This window comes from Phyllobates terribilis, unplaced genomic scaffold (genome assembly GCF_046119375.1).
Source record: "Phyllobates terribilis strain yellow unplaced genomic scaffold, ASM4611937v1 Scaffold_75__1_contigs__length_6962009, whole genome shotgun sequence".
Taxonomy (NCBI): domain Eukaryota; kingdom Metazoa; phylum Chordata; class Amphibia; order Anura; family Dendrobatidae; genus Phyllobates; species Phyllobates terribilis.
Genome location: NW_027362835.1, coordinates 5,056,031 through 5,073,472, shown reverse-complemented (window position 1 = coordinate 5,073,472; position 17,442 = coordinate 5,056,031).

Here is a 17,442-nt window from a genome sequence, read left to right as displayed (position 1 = left end):
ATAATTGTTGTCATGGCAACTGTGATGTCATAGGTCGTCATGGCGACGATGATGTCATAATGGTCGCCTTGGTAACGATGATGTCATAATGGTAGTCCTGGCACTGATTATGTCATAACGGTCGTCACGGCGACGGTGATGTCATAATGGACTTCATGGCGACGATGATGTCATAATGGTTGCCAGGGCGACAGTGAGATCATAATGGTCGTCATGGCGACGATGATGTCATAATGGTGGTCATGGCAACGATGATGTCATAATGGTCGTCATGGCGACGTCATAATGGTCGTCATGGCGACGATAATGTCATAATGGTCGTCATGGCGAAGATGATGTCATAATGGTCGTCATGGCAACGATGATGTCATAATTGTCATCATGGTGATGATGATGTCATAATGGTCGTCATGGCGACGTCATAATGGTCGTCATGGCGAAGTCATAATGGTTGTCATGGCAATGGTGATGTCATGATGGTCGTCATGGCAGCAGTGATGTCATAATGGTCGTCATGGCGACGGTGATGTCATATTGGTCGTCATGGTGACGATGATGTCATAATGGTTGTCATGGCGACAATGATTTCTTAATGGACGTCATGGCTACGATGATCTCATAATGGTTGAGTTTGGCGACGATGATGTCATAATGGTCGTCATGGCGACGTCATAATGGTTGTCATGGCGACGATAATGTCATAATCTTCATAATGGCGACGATGATGTCATAATGGTCGTCATGGCGATGTCATAATGGTCGTCATGGCGACGATAATGTCATAATGGTCGTCATGGCGATGTCATAATGGTCGTCATGGCGACGATAATGTCATAATGGTCCTCATGGCGACGATGATGTCATAATGGTCGTCATTGTGACGATGATGTCATAATGGTCCTCATGGCGACAATGATGTCATAATGCCGACAATGATATCATATAGATCATCATGGCGACGAAGATGTCATAATGGTTGTGATGGCAACAGTGATATCATAATTCTCATGATGGTGACGGTGATGTCATAATGGTCGTCATGGCAACGATGATGTCATAATGGTCATCATGGCAACGATGATGTCATAATGTTAGTCCGGGCACTGATTATGTCATAATGGTCGTCATGGCGACGGTGATGTCAGAATGGTCGTCATGGCGACGATGATATCATAATGGTTGCCATGGCGACGGTGAGATCATAATGGTCGTCATGGCGACGATAGTGTCATAATGGTCGTCATGGCGACGATGGTGTCATAATGGTCGTCATGGCAACGATGATATCATAATGGTCGTCTTGGCAACGATGGTGTCATAATAGTCGTCATGGCGACGATGATGTCAAAATGGTCGTCCTGGCAACGATGATGTCATAATGGTTGTCATGGTGACGGTGATGTCATAATTGACGTCATGGCAACGATGATGTCATAATGGTCGTCATGTTAACGATTATGTCATAATGGTTCTCATGGCGACGATGATGTCATAATGGTCGTCATGGCAACAATGATGTCATAATAGTCATCATGGCGATGTCATAATGGTCATCATGGCGATGTCATAATGGTCGTCATGGCAACGATGATGTCATAATGGTCATCATGTCAACGATGATGTCATAATTGTCATCATAGCGACGATGATGTCATAATTGTCGTCATGGCAGCGATGATGTCATAATGGTCATAATGCCGACGATGATATCAAATTGGTCGTCATGGCGACGAAGATGTCATAATAGTCATCTTGTCAACGGTGATGTCATAATTGTCGTCATGACGATGATGATGTCATAATTGTTGTCATGGCAACGATGATGTCATAAAGGTCGTCATGGCAATGATGATGTCATAATTGTCGTCATGGCGACGATGATGTCAAAATGGTTGTCCTGGCAACGATTATGTCATAATGGTCGTCATGGCGACGTTGATGTCATAATGGTCGTCATGGCGACGATGATGTCATAATGGTCGTCATGGCGACGATGATGTCATAATGGTCGTCATGGCGACGATAATGTCATATAGGTCGTCATGGCAACGGTGATGTTATGATGGTCGTCATGGCAGCGGTGATGTCATAATGGACGTCATGGCGACAGTGATGTCATATTGGTCGTCATGGCAACAATTAAGTCTTAATGGTCATCATGGCGATGTCATAATGGTCGTCATGGCGACGATAATGTCATAATGGTCGTCATGGCAACGATGATGTCGTAATTGTCGTCATGGCGACGGTGATGTCATAGGGTCGTCATGGCGACGATGATGTCATAATGGTCGTCATGGTGAATATGATGTCATAAAGGTCGTCATGGCAACGATGATGTCATAATGGTCGTCATGGCAACAACTGACATAAGGGTCGTCATGGCGACGTTGATGTCATAAAGGTCATCATGGCGACGATGATGTCATAATGGTCTAATGGCGACGATGATGTCATAATGGTCGTCATGGCAACGGTGATGTTATGATGGTCGTCATGGCAGCGGTGATGTCATAATGGACGTCATGGCGACAGTGATGTCATATTGGTCGTCATGGCAACAATGATGTCATAATGGTCGTCATGGCAACAACTATGTCATAATGGTCGTTATGGCGACGTTGATGTCATAAAGGTCATCATGGCGACGATGATGTCATAATGGTCGTAATGGCGACGATGATGTCATAATGGTCGTCATGGCAACGGTGATGTTATGATGGTCGTCATGGCAGCGGTGATGTCATAATGGACGTCATGGCGACAGTGATGTCATATTGGTCGTCTTGGCAACAATGATGTCTTAATGGTCATCATGGCGATGTCATAATGGTCGTCATGGCGACGATGATGTTATAATGGTCGTCATGGCAACGATGATATTATAATGGTCGTCATGGCAACGATGATGTCATAATGGTCGTCATGGCGACGAAGATGTCATAACGGTCGTCATGGCAACGATGACGTCGTAATTGTCGTCATGGCGACGGTGATGTCATAGGGTCGTCATGGCGACGATAATGTCATAAGGGTCGTCATGGCAACGATGATGTCATAATGGCCGTCATGGTGATGATGATGTCTTAAAGGTCGTCATGGCAATGATGATGTCATAATTGTCATCATGGCGATGATGATGTCATAATGGTCGTCATGGCAACGGCGATGTCATAATGGTCGTCATGGCGACTTCATAATGTTCGTCATGGCAACGGTGATGTCATGATGGTCATCATGGCAGAGGTGATGTCATAATGGAAGTCATGGCGACGTCATAGTGGTCGTCATGGCGACGATAATGTCATAATGGTCCTCATGGTGACGATGATGTCATAATGGTCGTCATTGTGACGATGATGTCATAATGGTCCTCACGGCGACAATAATGTCATAATGCCGACAATGATATCATATAGGTCATCATGGCGACGAAGATGTCATAATGGTTGTGATGGCAACAGTGATGTCATTATTCTCATGAAGGCAACGGTAATGTCATATTGGTCGTCATGGCGACGATGATGTCATAATGGTCATCATGGCAACGATGATGTCATAATGGTCGTCATGGCACTGATTATGTCATAATTGTTGTCATGGCGACTGTGATGTCATAGGGTCGTCATGGCGATGATAATGTCATAATGGTCGTCATGGCAACGATGATGTCATAATGGTACTCATGGCACTGATTATGTCATAATGGTCGTCATGGCGACGGTGATCTCATAATGGTCGTCATGGCGGCGATGATGTCATAATGGTCGCCATGGCGACAGTGAGATCATAATGGTCGTCATGGCGACGATGATGTCATAATGGTCGTCATGGCAACGATGATGTCATAATGGTCGTCATGGCAACGATGATGTCATAATGGTCGTCATGGCAACAATGATGTCATAATGGTTGTCATGGCAACGATTATGTCATAATGGTCGTCATGGCGACGTTGATGTCATAATGGTCGTCATGGCGATGATGATGTCATAATGGTCGTCATTGCAACAATGATGCCATAATGGTCGTCATGGCGACGTCATAATGGTCGGCATGGCAACGGTGATGTCATAATGGTCGTCATGGCGACGATGAAGTCATAATGGTCGTCATTGCGACGATAATGTCATAATGGTCGTCATGGCAACGGTAATGTTATGATGGTCGTCATGGCAGCGGTGATGTCATAATGGACGTAATGGCGACAGTGATGTCATAATGGTCGTCATGGCAACAATTATGTCATAGTGGTCGTCATGGCAACAATGATGTCATAATGCTCATCATGGCGACGTCATAATGGTCGGCATGGCAACCGTGATGTCATAATGGTCTTCATTGCGAAGATAATGTCATAATGGTCCTCATGGAGAAGATGATGTCATAATGCCGACGATGATATATTTGTTGTCATGTCGACGAAGATGTCACAATAGTTGTCATGGCAACGGTGATGTCTTAATTGTCATCATGGCGATGATGATGTCATAATGGTCGTCATGGCAACGATGATGTCATAATTGTCATCATGGCGAAGATGATGTCATAATGGTCGTCATGGCGACGTCATAATGGTCGTCATAGCAACAGGCATGTCATGATGGTCGTCATGGCAGCGGTGATGTCATAATGGACGTCATGGCGACGGTGATGTCATATTGGTCGCCATGGTGACGATGATGTCATAATGGTCGTCATGGTGACGATGATTTCTTAATGGTCGTCATGGCGACGATGATATCATAATGGTTGTCTTGGCGAGGTCATAATGTTCGTCATGGCGACGATAGTGTCATAATGGTCGTAATGGCGACGATGATGTCATAATGGTCTTCATGGCGACGTCATAATGGTCGTCATGGCGACGATAATGTCATAATGGTCCTCATGGTGACAATGATGTCATAATGGTCCTCATGGCGACAATGATGTCATAATGCCGACAATGATATCATATAGGTCATCATGGCGACGAAGATGTCATAATGGTTGTGATGGCAACAGTGATGTCATAATTCTCATGATGGCGACGGTGATGTCATATTGGTCGTCATGGCGACGATGATGTCATAATGGTCATCATGGTAACGATGATGTGATAATGGTCGTCACGGCAACGATGATGTCATAATTGTCGTCATGGCAACTGTGATGTCATAGGTCGTCATGGCGACGATGATGTCATAATGGTCATCATGGCAACGATGATGTCATAATGGTCGCCTTGGTAACGATGATGTCATAATGGTAGTCCTGGCACTGATTATGTCATAATGGTCGTCACGGCGACGGTGATGTCATAATGGACGTCATGGTGACGATGATGTCATAATGGTTGCCAGGGCGACGGTGAGATCATAATGGTCGTCATGGCGACGATGATGTCATTATGGTCGTCATGGCAACGATGATGTCATAATGGTCGTCATGGCGACGTCATAATGGTCGTCATGGCGATGATAATGTCATAATGGTCGTCATGGCGAAGATGATGTCATAATGGACGTCATGGCAACGATGATGTCATAATTGTCATCATGGTGATGATGTCATAATGGTCGTCATGGCGACGTCATAATGGTCGTCATGGCGACGTCATAATGGTCGTCATGGCAACGGTGATGTCATGATGGTCGTCATGGCAGCAGTGATGTCATAATGGTCGTCATGGCGACAGTGATGTCATATTGGTCGTCATGGCAGCAGTGATGTCATAATGGTCGTCATGGCGACAGTGATGTCATATTGGTCGTCATGGCAGCGGTGATGTCATAATGGACGTCATGGAGACGGTGATGTCATATTGGTAGTCATGGTGACGATGATGTCATAATAGTCGTCATGGCGACGATGGTTTCTTAATGGTCGTCATGGCGACGATGATGTCATAATGGTTGCCATGGCGACGATGATGTCATAATGGTCGTCATGGCGACGTCATAATGGTCGGCATGGCAACGGTGATGTCATAATGGTCGTCATGGCGACGATGATGCCATAATGGTCATCATGCTGAAGATGATGTCATAATGGCCGTCATTGTGACGATGATGTCATAATGGTCCTCATAGCGACAATGATGTCATAATGCCGACAATGATATCATATAGGTCATCATGGTGACGAAGATGTCATAATGGTCATCACGGCAACGATGATGTCATAATGGTCGTCATGGCAACGATGATGTCATAATTGTTGTCATGGCGACTGTGATGTCATAGGGTCGTCATGGCGACGATGATGTCATAATGGTCGTCATGGCAACGATGATGTCATAATGGTCGTCTTGGCAACGATGATGTCATAATGGTAGTCCTGGCACTGATTATGTCATAATGGTCGTCATGAAGACGGTGATGTCATAATGATGTCATGGCGATGGTGAAGTCATAATGGTCGTCATGGCGACGATGATGTCATAATGGTTGCCATGGCGACGGTGAGATCATAATGGTCGTCATGGCGACGATGATGTCATAATGGTTCTCATGGCGACGATGATGTCATAATGGTCGTCATGGCGACAATGATGTCATAATAGTCGTCATGGCAACAATGATGTCATAATGGTCATCATGGCGATGTCATAATGGTCGTCATGGCAACGATGATGTCATAATGGTCGTCACGGCAACGATGATGTCATAATTGTCGTCATAGCGACGATGATGTCATAATTGTCGTCATGGCAACGATGATGTCACAATGGTCATAATGCCGACGATGATATCAAATTGGTCGTCATGGCGACGAAGATGTCATAATAGTGGTGATGTCATAATTGTCGTCATGGCGACGATGATGTCATAATTGTTGTCATGGCAACGATGATGTCATAATGGTCGTCATGGCAATGATGATGTCATAATTGTCATCATGACGACAATGATGTCAAAATGGTTGTCCTGGCAACGATGATGTCATTATGGTCATCATTGCTACGATGATGTCATAATCGTTGTCATGGCAACGATTATGTCATAATGGTCGTCATGGCGACGTTGATGTCATAAGGTCGTCAGGGCGACGATGATGTCATAATGGCCGTCATGGCAACAATGATGTCATAATGGTAGTCAAGGCGACGTCATAATGGTCGTCATGACAACGGTGATGTCATGATGGTCGTCATGGCAGTGGTGATGTCATAATAGACGTCATGGCGACGGTGATGTCATATTGGTCGTCATGGCAACAATGATGTCATAATGGTCGTCATGGCAACTATGATGTCATAATGGTCGTCATGGCGATGAAGATGTCATAATGGTCGTCTTGGCAACGATGATGTCATAATTGTCGTCATGGCGACGGTGATGTGATAGGTTCGTCATGGCGACGATGATGTCATAATGGTCGTCATGGCGACGTCATAATGGTCGTCATGACAACGGTGATGTCATCATGGTCGTCATGGCAGCAGTGATGTCATAATGGACGTCATGGCGACGGTGATGTCATATTGGTCGTCATGGCAACAATGATGTCTTAATGGTCATCATGGCGATGTCATAATGGTCGTCATGGCAACTATGTTGTCATAATGGTCGTCATGGCAACTATGATGTCATAATGGTCATCATGGCGACGAAGATGTCATAATGGTCGTCATGGCAACGATGATGTCATAATTGTCGTCATGGCGACGGTGATGTCATAGGGTCGTCATGGCAATGATGATGTCATAATGGTCGTCATGGTGATGATGATGTCATGATGGTCGTCATGGCAATGATGATGTCATAATTGTCATCATGGTGCTGATGATGTCATGATGGTCGTCATGGCAACGATGATGTCATAATTGTCATCATGGCGATGATGATGTCATAATGGTCTTCATGGCAACGGCGATGTCATAATGGTCGTCATGGCGACGTCATAATGTTCGTCATGGCAACGGTGATGTCATGATGGTCGTCATGGCAGCGGTGATGTCATAATGGACGTCATGGCGACGTTGATGTCATAATGGTCGTCATGGCAACTATGATGTCATAATTGTCGTCATGGCGACGGTGATGTCATAGGGTCATCATGGCGACGATGTCATAATGGTTGTCATGGCATTGATGATGTCATAATGGTCTTCATGGCAACAATGATGTCTTAATTGTCGTCATGTCAAAGATGATGTCATAATGGTCATAATGCCGACAATGATGTCATAATTGTCGTCATGGCAACGAGGATGTCATAATAGTCGTCATGGCAACGATCATGTCATATTTGTCGTCATGGCGACGATGATGTCATAATGGTCATCATTGCGACGATGATGTCATAATGGTCCTCATGGCGACGATGATGTCATAATGCCGACGATGATATCATATTGGTCGTCATGGCGACAAAGATGTCATAATGGTCATCATGGCAACGGTGATGTCATAATTGTCGTCATGGCGACGATGATGTCATAGTTGTCGTCATGGCAACGATGATGTCATAATGGTCATAATGCCGAGGATGATATCAAATTGGTCGTCATGGCAACGAAGATGTTATAATTGTCGTCATGGCGATGATGATGTCATAATTGTCATCATGGCATCGATGATGTCATAATTGTCGTTATGTCAACGGTGATGTCATAATTGTCGTCATGGCGACGATGATGTCATCATTGTCGTCATGGCAACTATGATGTCATATTGGTCGTCATGGCAACGATCATGTCATATTTTTCGTCATGGCGACGATGAAGTCATAATGGTCATCATTGCGATGATGATGTCATAATGGTCCTCAAGGCGACGATGATGTCATAATGCCGTCGATGATATCATAATGCCGACGATGATATCATATTGGTCGTCATGGCGACAAAGATGTCATAAAGGTCGTCATGGCAACGGTGATGTCATAATTGTCGTCATGGTGACGATGATGTCATAATTGTCGTCATGTCAAAGATGATGTCATAATGGTCATAATGCCGACAATGATATCAAATTGATCGTCATGGCGTTGAAGATGTCATAATTGTCGTCATGGCAACGATGATGTTATAATTGTCGTCATGGCGACGATGATGTCAAAATTTTAATCCTGCCAACGATGATGTCATTATGGTCGTCATTGCGACAATGATGTCATAATGGTCGTCATGGCAACGATTATGTCATAATGGTCGTCATGGCGACGATGATGTCATAATGGTCGTCATGGCGACGATGATGTCTTAATGGTCATCATGGCATCAATGATGTCATAATTCTCATCATGGCGACGTCATAATGGTCGGCATGGCAACCGTGATGTCATAATGGTCGTCATTGCGACGATAATGTCATAATGGTCCTCATGGAGAAGATGATGTCATAATGCCGACGATGATATATTTGTTGTCATGGCGACGAAGATGTCACAATGGTCGTCATGGCAACGGTGATGTCATAATTGTCATCATGGCTATGATGATGTCATAATGGTCGTCATGGCAACAATGATGTCATAATGGTCGTCATGGCAACGATGATGTCATAATGGTCATCTTGGCAACGATGATGTCGTAATTGTCGTCATGGCGACGATGATGTCAAAATGGTCGTCATGGTGACGGTGATGTCATAATGGTCATCATTGCAACGATGATGTCATAACGGTCGTCATGGCAACGATTATGTCATAATGGTCATCTTGGCAACGATGATGTCGTAATTGTTGTCATGGCGACGATGATGTCAAAATGGTCGTCATGGTGACGGTGATGTCATAATGGTCATCATGGCAACGATGATGTCATAACGGTCGTCATGGCAACGATTATGTCATTATGGTCGTCATGGCGACGGTGATGTCATAATGGTCGGTATGTTAACGATTATGTCATAATGGTTGTCATGGCGACGATGATGTCATAAAATTCGGCATGGCGACAATGATGTCATAATAGTCGTCATGTCAACAATGATGTCATAATGGTCATCATGGCGATGTCATAATGGTCTTCATGGCAACGATGATGTCATAATGGTCGTCATGGCAACGATGATGTCATAATTGTCGTCATGGCAACGATGATGTCATAATTGTCGTCATGGCAACGATGATGTCATAATTGTCGTCATGGCAACGATGATGTCATAATTGTCATAATGCCGACGATGATATCAAATTGGTCGTCATGGCGACGAAGATGTCATAATTGTCGTCATGGCGATGATGGTGTCATAATTGTCGTCATGGCAACGATGATGTCATAATGGTCGTCATGTCAACGGTGATGTCATAATTGTTGTCATGGCGACGATGATGTCATAATTGTCGTCATGGCAACGATGATGTCATAATGGTCGTCATGTCAGCGATCATGTCATATTTGTCGTCATGGCGACGATGAAGTCATAATGGTCATCATTGCGACGATGATGTCATAATGGTCCTCATGGCGACAATGATGTCATAATGCTGTCGATGATATCATAATGCCGATGATGATATCATATTGATCGTCATGGCGACAAAGATGTCATAATGGTCGTCATGGCAACGGTGATGTCATAATTGTCGTCATGGCGAAGATGATGTCATAATTGTCGTCATGTCAAAGATGATGTCATAATGGTCATAATGCCCACAATGATGTCATAATTGTCGTCATGGCAACGAGGATGTCATAATGGTCGTCAAGGCAACGATCATGTCATATTTGTCGTCATGGCGACGATGATGTCATAATGGTCATCATTGCGACAATGATGTCATAATGGTCCTCATGGCGACGATGATGTCATAATGCCGACGATGATATCATATTGGTCGTCATTGCGACAAAGATGTCATAATGGTTGTGATGGCAACAGTGATGTCATAATTCTCATGATGGCGACGGTGATGTCATTTGGTCGTCATGGCGATGATGATGTCATAATGGTCATCATGGTAACGATGATGTCATAATGCTCGTCACGGCAACGATGATGTCATAATTGTCGTCATGGCAACTGTGATGTCATAGGTCGTCATGGCGACGATGATGTCATAATGGTCGTGATGGCAACGATGATGTCATAATGGTCGCCTTGGTAACGATGATGTCATAATGGTAGTCCTGGCACTGATTATGTCATAATGGTCGTCACGGCGACGATGATGTCATAATGGTCATCATTGCGACGATGATGTCATAATGGTCCTCATGGCGACGATGATGTCATAATGCCGAAGATGATATCATATTGGTCTTCATGGCGACAAAGATGTCATAATGGTCATCATGGCAACGGTGATGTCATAATTGTCGTCATGGCGACGATGATGTCATAATTGTCGTCATGGCAACGATGATGTCATAATGGTCATAATGCCGACAATGATATCAAATTGGTCGTCATGGCAACGAAGATGTTATAATTGTCGTCATGGCGATGATGATGTCATAATTGTCATCATGGCATCGATGATGTCATAATGGTCGTCATGTCAACGGTGATGTCATAATTGTCGTCATGGCGACGATGATGTCATAATTGTCGTCATGGCAACTATGATGTCATATTGGTCATCATGGCGACGATGAAGTCATAATGGTCATCATTGCGACGATGATGTCATAATGGTCCTCATGGCGACGATTATGTCATAATGCCGTCGATGATATCATAATGCCGACGATGATATCATATTGGTCGTCATGGCGACAAAGATGTCATAAAGGTCGTCATGGCAACGGTGATGTCATAATTGTCGTCATGGCGACGATGATGTCATAATTGTCGTCATGTCAAAGATGATGTCATAATGGTCATAATGCCGACAATGATATCAAATTGATCGTCATGGCGTTGAAGATGTCATAATTGTCGTCATGGCAACGATGATGTCATAATGGTCGTCATGGCAACGATGATGTTATAATTGTCGTCATGGCGACGATGATGTCAAAATTTTCATCCTGCCAACGATGATGTCATTATGGTCGTCATTGCGACAATGATGTCATAATGGTCGTCATGGCAACGATTATGTCATAATGGTCGTCATGGCGACGATGATGTCATAATGGTCGTCATGGCGACGATGATGTCTTAATGGTCATCATGGCAACAATGATGTCATAATGCTCATCATGGCGACGTCATAATAGTCGGCATGGCAACCGTGATAGCATAATCGTCGTCATTGCGACGATAATGTCATAACGGTCCTCATGGAGAAGATGATGTCATAATGCCGATGATGATATATTTGTTGTCATGGCGAAGAAGATGTCACAATGGTCGTCATGGCAATGGTGATGTCATAATTGTCATCATGGCGACGATGATGTCATAATGGTCGTCATGGCAACGATGATGTCATAATGGTCATCTTGGCAACGATGATGTCGTAATTGTCGTTATGGCGACGATGATGTCAAAATGGTCGTCATGGTGACGGTGATGTCATAATGGTCATCATGGCAACGATGATGTCATAACCGTCGTCATGGCAACGATGATGTCATAATGGTCATCTTGGCAACGATGATGTCGTAATTGTCGTCATGGCGACGATGATGTCAAAATGGTCGTCATGGTGACGGTGATATCATAATGGTCATCATGGCAACGATGATGTCATAACGGTCGTCATGGCAACGATTATGTCATTATGGTCGTCATGGCGACGGTGATGTCATAATGGTCGGTATGTTAACGATTATGTCATAATGGTTGTCATGGCGACGATCATGTCATAAAATTCGGCATGGCGACAATGATGTCATAATAGTCGTCATGGCAACAATGATGTCATAATGGTCATCATGGCGATGTCTTCATGGTCGTCATGGCAACAATGATGTCATAATTGTCGTCATGGCAACGATGATGTCATAATTGTCGTCATGGCAACGATGATGTCATAATGGTCGTCATGTCAGCGATCATGTCATATTTGTCGTCATGGCGACGATGAAGTCATAATGGTCATCACTGCGACGATGATGTCATAATGGTCCTCATGGCGACGATGATGTCATAATGCTGTCGATGATATCATAATGCCGATGATGATATCATATTGATCGTCATGGCGACAAAGATGTCATAATGGTCGTCATGGCAACGGTGATGTCATAATTGTCGTCATGGCGAAGATGATGTCATAATTGTCGTCATGTCAAAGATGATGTTATAATGGTCATAATGCCCACAATGATGTCATAATTGTCGTCATGGCAACGAGGATGTCATATTTGTCGTCATGGCGACGATGATGTCATAATGGTCATCATTGCGACGATGATGTCATAATGGTCCCCATGGCGACGATGATGTCATAATGCCGTCGATTATATCATAATGCCGACGATGATATCATATTGGTCGTCATGGCGACAAAGATGTCATAATGGTCGTCATGGCAACGGTGATGTCATAATTGTCGTCATGGCGAAGATGATGTCATAATTGTCGTCATGGCGACGATGATGTCATAATTGTCGTCATGTCAAAGATGATGTCATAATGGTCATAATGCCGACAATGATATCAAATTGATCGTCATGGCGTTGAAGATGTCATAATTGTCGTCATGGCAACGATGATGTCATTATGGTCGTCATTGCGACAATGATGTCATAATTGTCGTCATGGCAACGATTATGTCATAATGGTCGTCATGGCGACGATGATGTCTTAATGGTCGTCATGGCAACAATGATGTCATAATGCTCATCATGGCGACGTCATAATGGTCGGCATGGCAACCTTGATGTCATAATGGTCGTCAATGCGACGATAATGTCATAATGGTCCTCATGGAGAAGATGATGTCATAATGCCGACGATGATATATTTGTTGTCATGGCGACGAAGATGTCACAATAGTCGTCATGGCAACGGTGATGTCTTAATTGTCATCATGGCGATGATGATGTCATAATGGTCGTCATGGCAACGATGATGTCATAATTGTCATCATGGCGATGATGATGTCATAATGGTCGTCATGGCAACGGGCATGTCATGATGGTCGTCATGGCAGCGGTGATGTCATAATGGACGTCATGGCGACGGTGATGTCATATTGGTCGTCATGGAGACGATGATGTCATAATGGTCGTCATGGTGACGATGATTTCTTAATGGTCGTCATGGCGACGATGATGTCATAATGGTTGTCATGGCGAGGTCATAATGTTCGTCATGGCGACGATAGTGTCATAATGGTCGTCATGGCGACGATGATGTCATAATGGTCTTCATGGCGACGTCATCATGGTCGTCATGGCGACGATAATGTCATAATGGTCCTCATGGTGACAATGATGTCATAATGGTCCTCATGGCGACAATGATGTCATAATGCCGACAATGATATCATATAGGTCATCATGGCGACGAAGATGTCATAATGGTTGTGATGGCAACAGTGATGTCATAATTCTCATGATGGCGACGGTGATGTCATATTGGTCGTCATGGCGATGATGATGTCATAATGGTCATCATGGTAACGATGATGTCATAATGGTCGTCGCGGCAACGATGATGTCATAATTGTCGTCATGGCAACTGTGATGTCATAGGTCGTCATGGCGACGATGATGTCGTAATGGTCGTCATGGCAACGATGATGTCATAATGGTCGCCTTGGTAACGATGATGTCATAATGGTAGTCCTGGCACTGATTATGTCATAATGGTCGTCACGGCGACGGTGATGTCATAATGGACGTCATGGCGACGATGATGTCATAATGGATGCCAGGGCGATGGTGAGATCATAATGGTCGTCATGGCGACGATGATGTCATAATGGTCGTCATGGCAACGATGATGTCATAATGGTCGTCATGGCGACGTCATAATGGTCGTCATGGCGACGATAATGTCATAATGGTCGTCATGGCGAAGATGATGTCATAATGGTCGTCATGGCAACGATGATGTCATAATTGTCATCATGGTGATGATGATGTCATAATGGTCGTCATGGCGACGTCATAATGGTCGTCATGGCGACGTCATAATGGTCGTCATGGCAACGGTGATGTCATGATGGTCGTCATGGCAGCAGTGATGTCATAATGATCGTCATGGCGACGGTGATGTCATGATAGTCGTCATGGTGACAATGATGTCATAATGGTCGTCATGGCGACGATGATTTCTTAATGGTCGTCATGGTGACGATGATGTCATAATGGTTGCCATGGCGACGATGATGTCATAATGGTCGTCATGGCGACGTCATAATGGTTGTCATGGCGACGATAATGTCATAATCTTCATAATGGCGACGATGATGTCATAATGGTCGTCATGGCGATGTCATAATGGTCGTCATGGCGACGATAATGTCATAATGGTCCTCATGGCGACGATGATGTCATAATGGTCGTCATTGTGACGATGATGTCATAATGGTCCTCATGGCGACAATGATGTCATAATGCCGACAATGATATCATATAGGTCATCATGGCGACGAAGATGTCATAATGGTTGTGATGGCAACAGTGATATCATAATTCTCATGATGGTGATGTCATAATGGTCGTCATGGCAACGATGGTGTCATAATGGTCATCATGGCAACGATGATGTCATAATGTTAGTCCGGGCACTGATTATGTCATAATGGTCGTCATGGCGACGGTGATGTCAGAATGGTCGTCATGGCGACGATGATGTCATAATTGTTGCCATGGCGACGGTGAGATCATATTGGTCGTCATGGCGACGATAGTGTCATAATGGTCGTCATGGCGACGATGGTGTCATAATGGTCGTCATGGCAACGATGATATCATAATGGTCGTCTTGACAACGATGATGTCATAATAGTCGTCATGGCGACGATGATGTCAAAATGGTCGTCCTGGCAACGATGATGTCATAATGGTTGTCAGGGTGACGGTGATGTCATAATTGACGTCATGGCAACGATGATGTCATAATGGTCGTCATGTTAACGATTATGTCATAATGGTTCTCATGGCGACGATGATGTCATAATGGTCGTCATGGCAACAATGATGCCATAATAGTCATCATGGCAACAATGATGTCATAATGGTCATCATGGCGATGTCATAATGGTCGTCATGGCAACGATGATGTCATAATGGTCGTCATGTCAACGATGATGTCATAATTGTCATCATAGCGATGATGATGTCATAATTTTCGTCATGGCAGCGATGATGTCATAATGGTCATAATGCCGACGATGATATCAAATTGGTCGTCATGGCGACGAAGATGGCATAATAGTCATCTTGTCAACGGTGATGTCATAATTGTCGTAATGACGACGATGATGTCATAATTGTCGTCATGGCAACGATGATGTCATAATGGTCGTCATGGCAATGATGATGTCATAATTGTCGTCATGGCGACGATGATGTCAAAATGGTTGTCCTGGCAACGATTATGTCATTATGGTCGTCATTGCGACGATGATGTCATAATGGTCGTCATGGCAACGATTATGTCATAATGGTCGTCATGGCGACGTTGATGTCATAATGGTCGTCATGGCGACGATGATGTCATAATGGTCGTCATGGCGACGATGATGTCATAATGGTCGTCATGGCGACGATAATGTCATATTGGTCGTCATGGCAGCGGTTATGTTATGATGGTCGTCATGGCAGCGGTGATGTCATAATGGACGTCATGGCGACAGTGATGTCATATTGGTCGTCATGGCAACAATTAAGTCTTAATGGTCATCATGGCGATGTCATAATGGTCGTCATGGCGACAATGATGTCATAGGGTCGTCATGGCGACGATGATGTCATAATGGTCGCCATGGCAACGATGATGTCATAATGGTCATCATGGCAATGATGATGTCATAATGGTCGTCATGGCAACAACTATGTCATAATGGTCGTCATGGCGACGTTGATGTCATAAAGGTCATCATGGCGACGATGATGTCATAATGGTCGTCATGGCGACGATGATGTCATAATGGTCGTCATTGCGACGATAATGTCATAATGGTCGTCATGGCAACGGTGATGTTATGATGGTCGTCATGGCAGCGGTGATGTCATAATGGACGTCATGGCGACAGTGATGTCATATTGGTCGTCATGGCAACAATGATGTCTTAATGGTCATCATGGCGATGTCATAATGGTCGTCATGGCCACGATGTTGTCATAATGGTCGTCATGGCAACTATGATGTCATAATGGTCGTCATGGCGACGAAGATGTCATAATGGTCGTCATGGCAACGATGATGTTATAATGGTCGTCATTGCAACGATGATATTATAATAGTCGTCATGGCAACGATGATGTCATAATGGTCGTCATAGCGACGAAGATGTCATAACGGTCGTCATGGCAACGATGACGTCGTAATTGTCGTCATGGCGACGGTGATGTCATAGGGTCGTCATGGCGACGATGATGTCATAAAGGTCGTCATGGCAACGATGATGTCATAATGGCCGTCATGGTGATGATGATGTCAT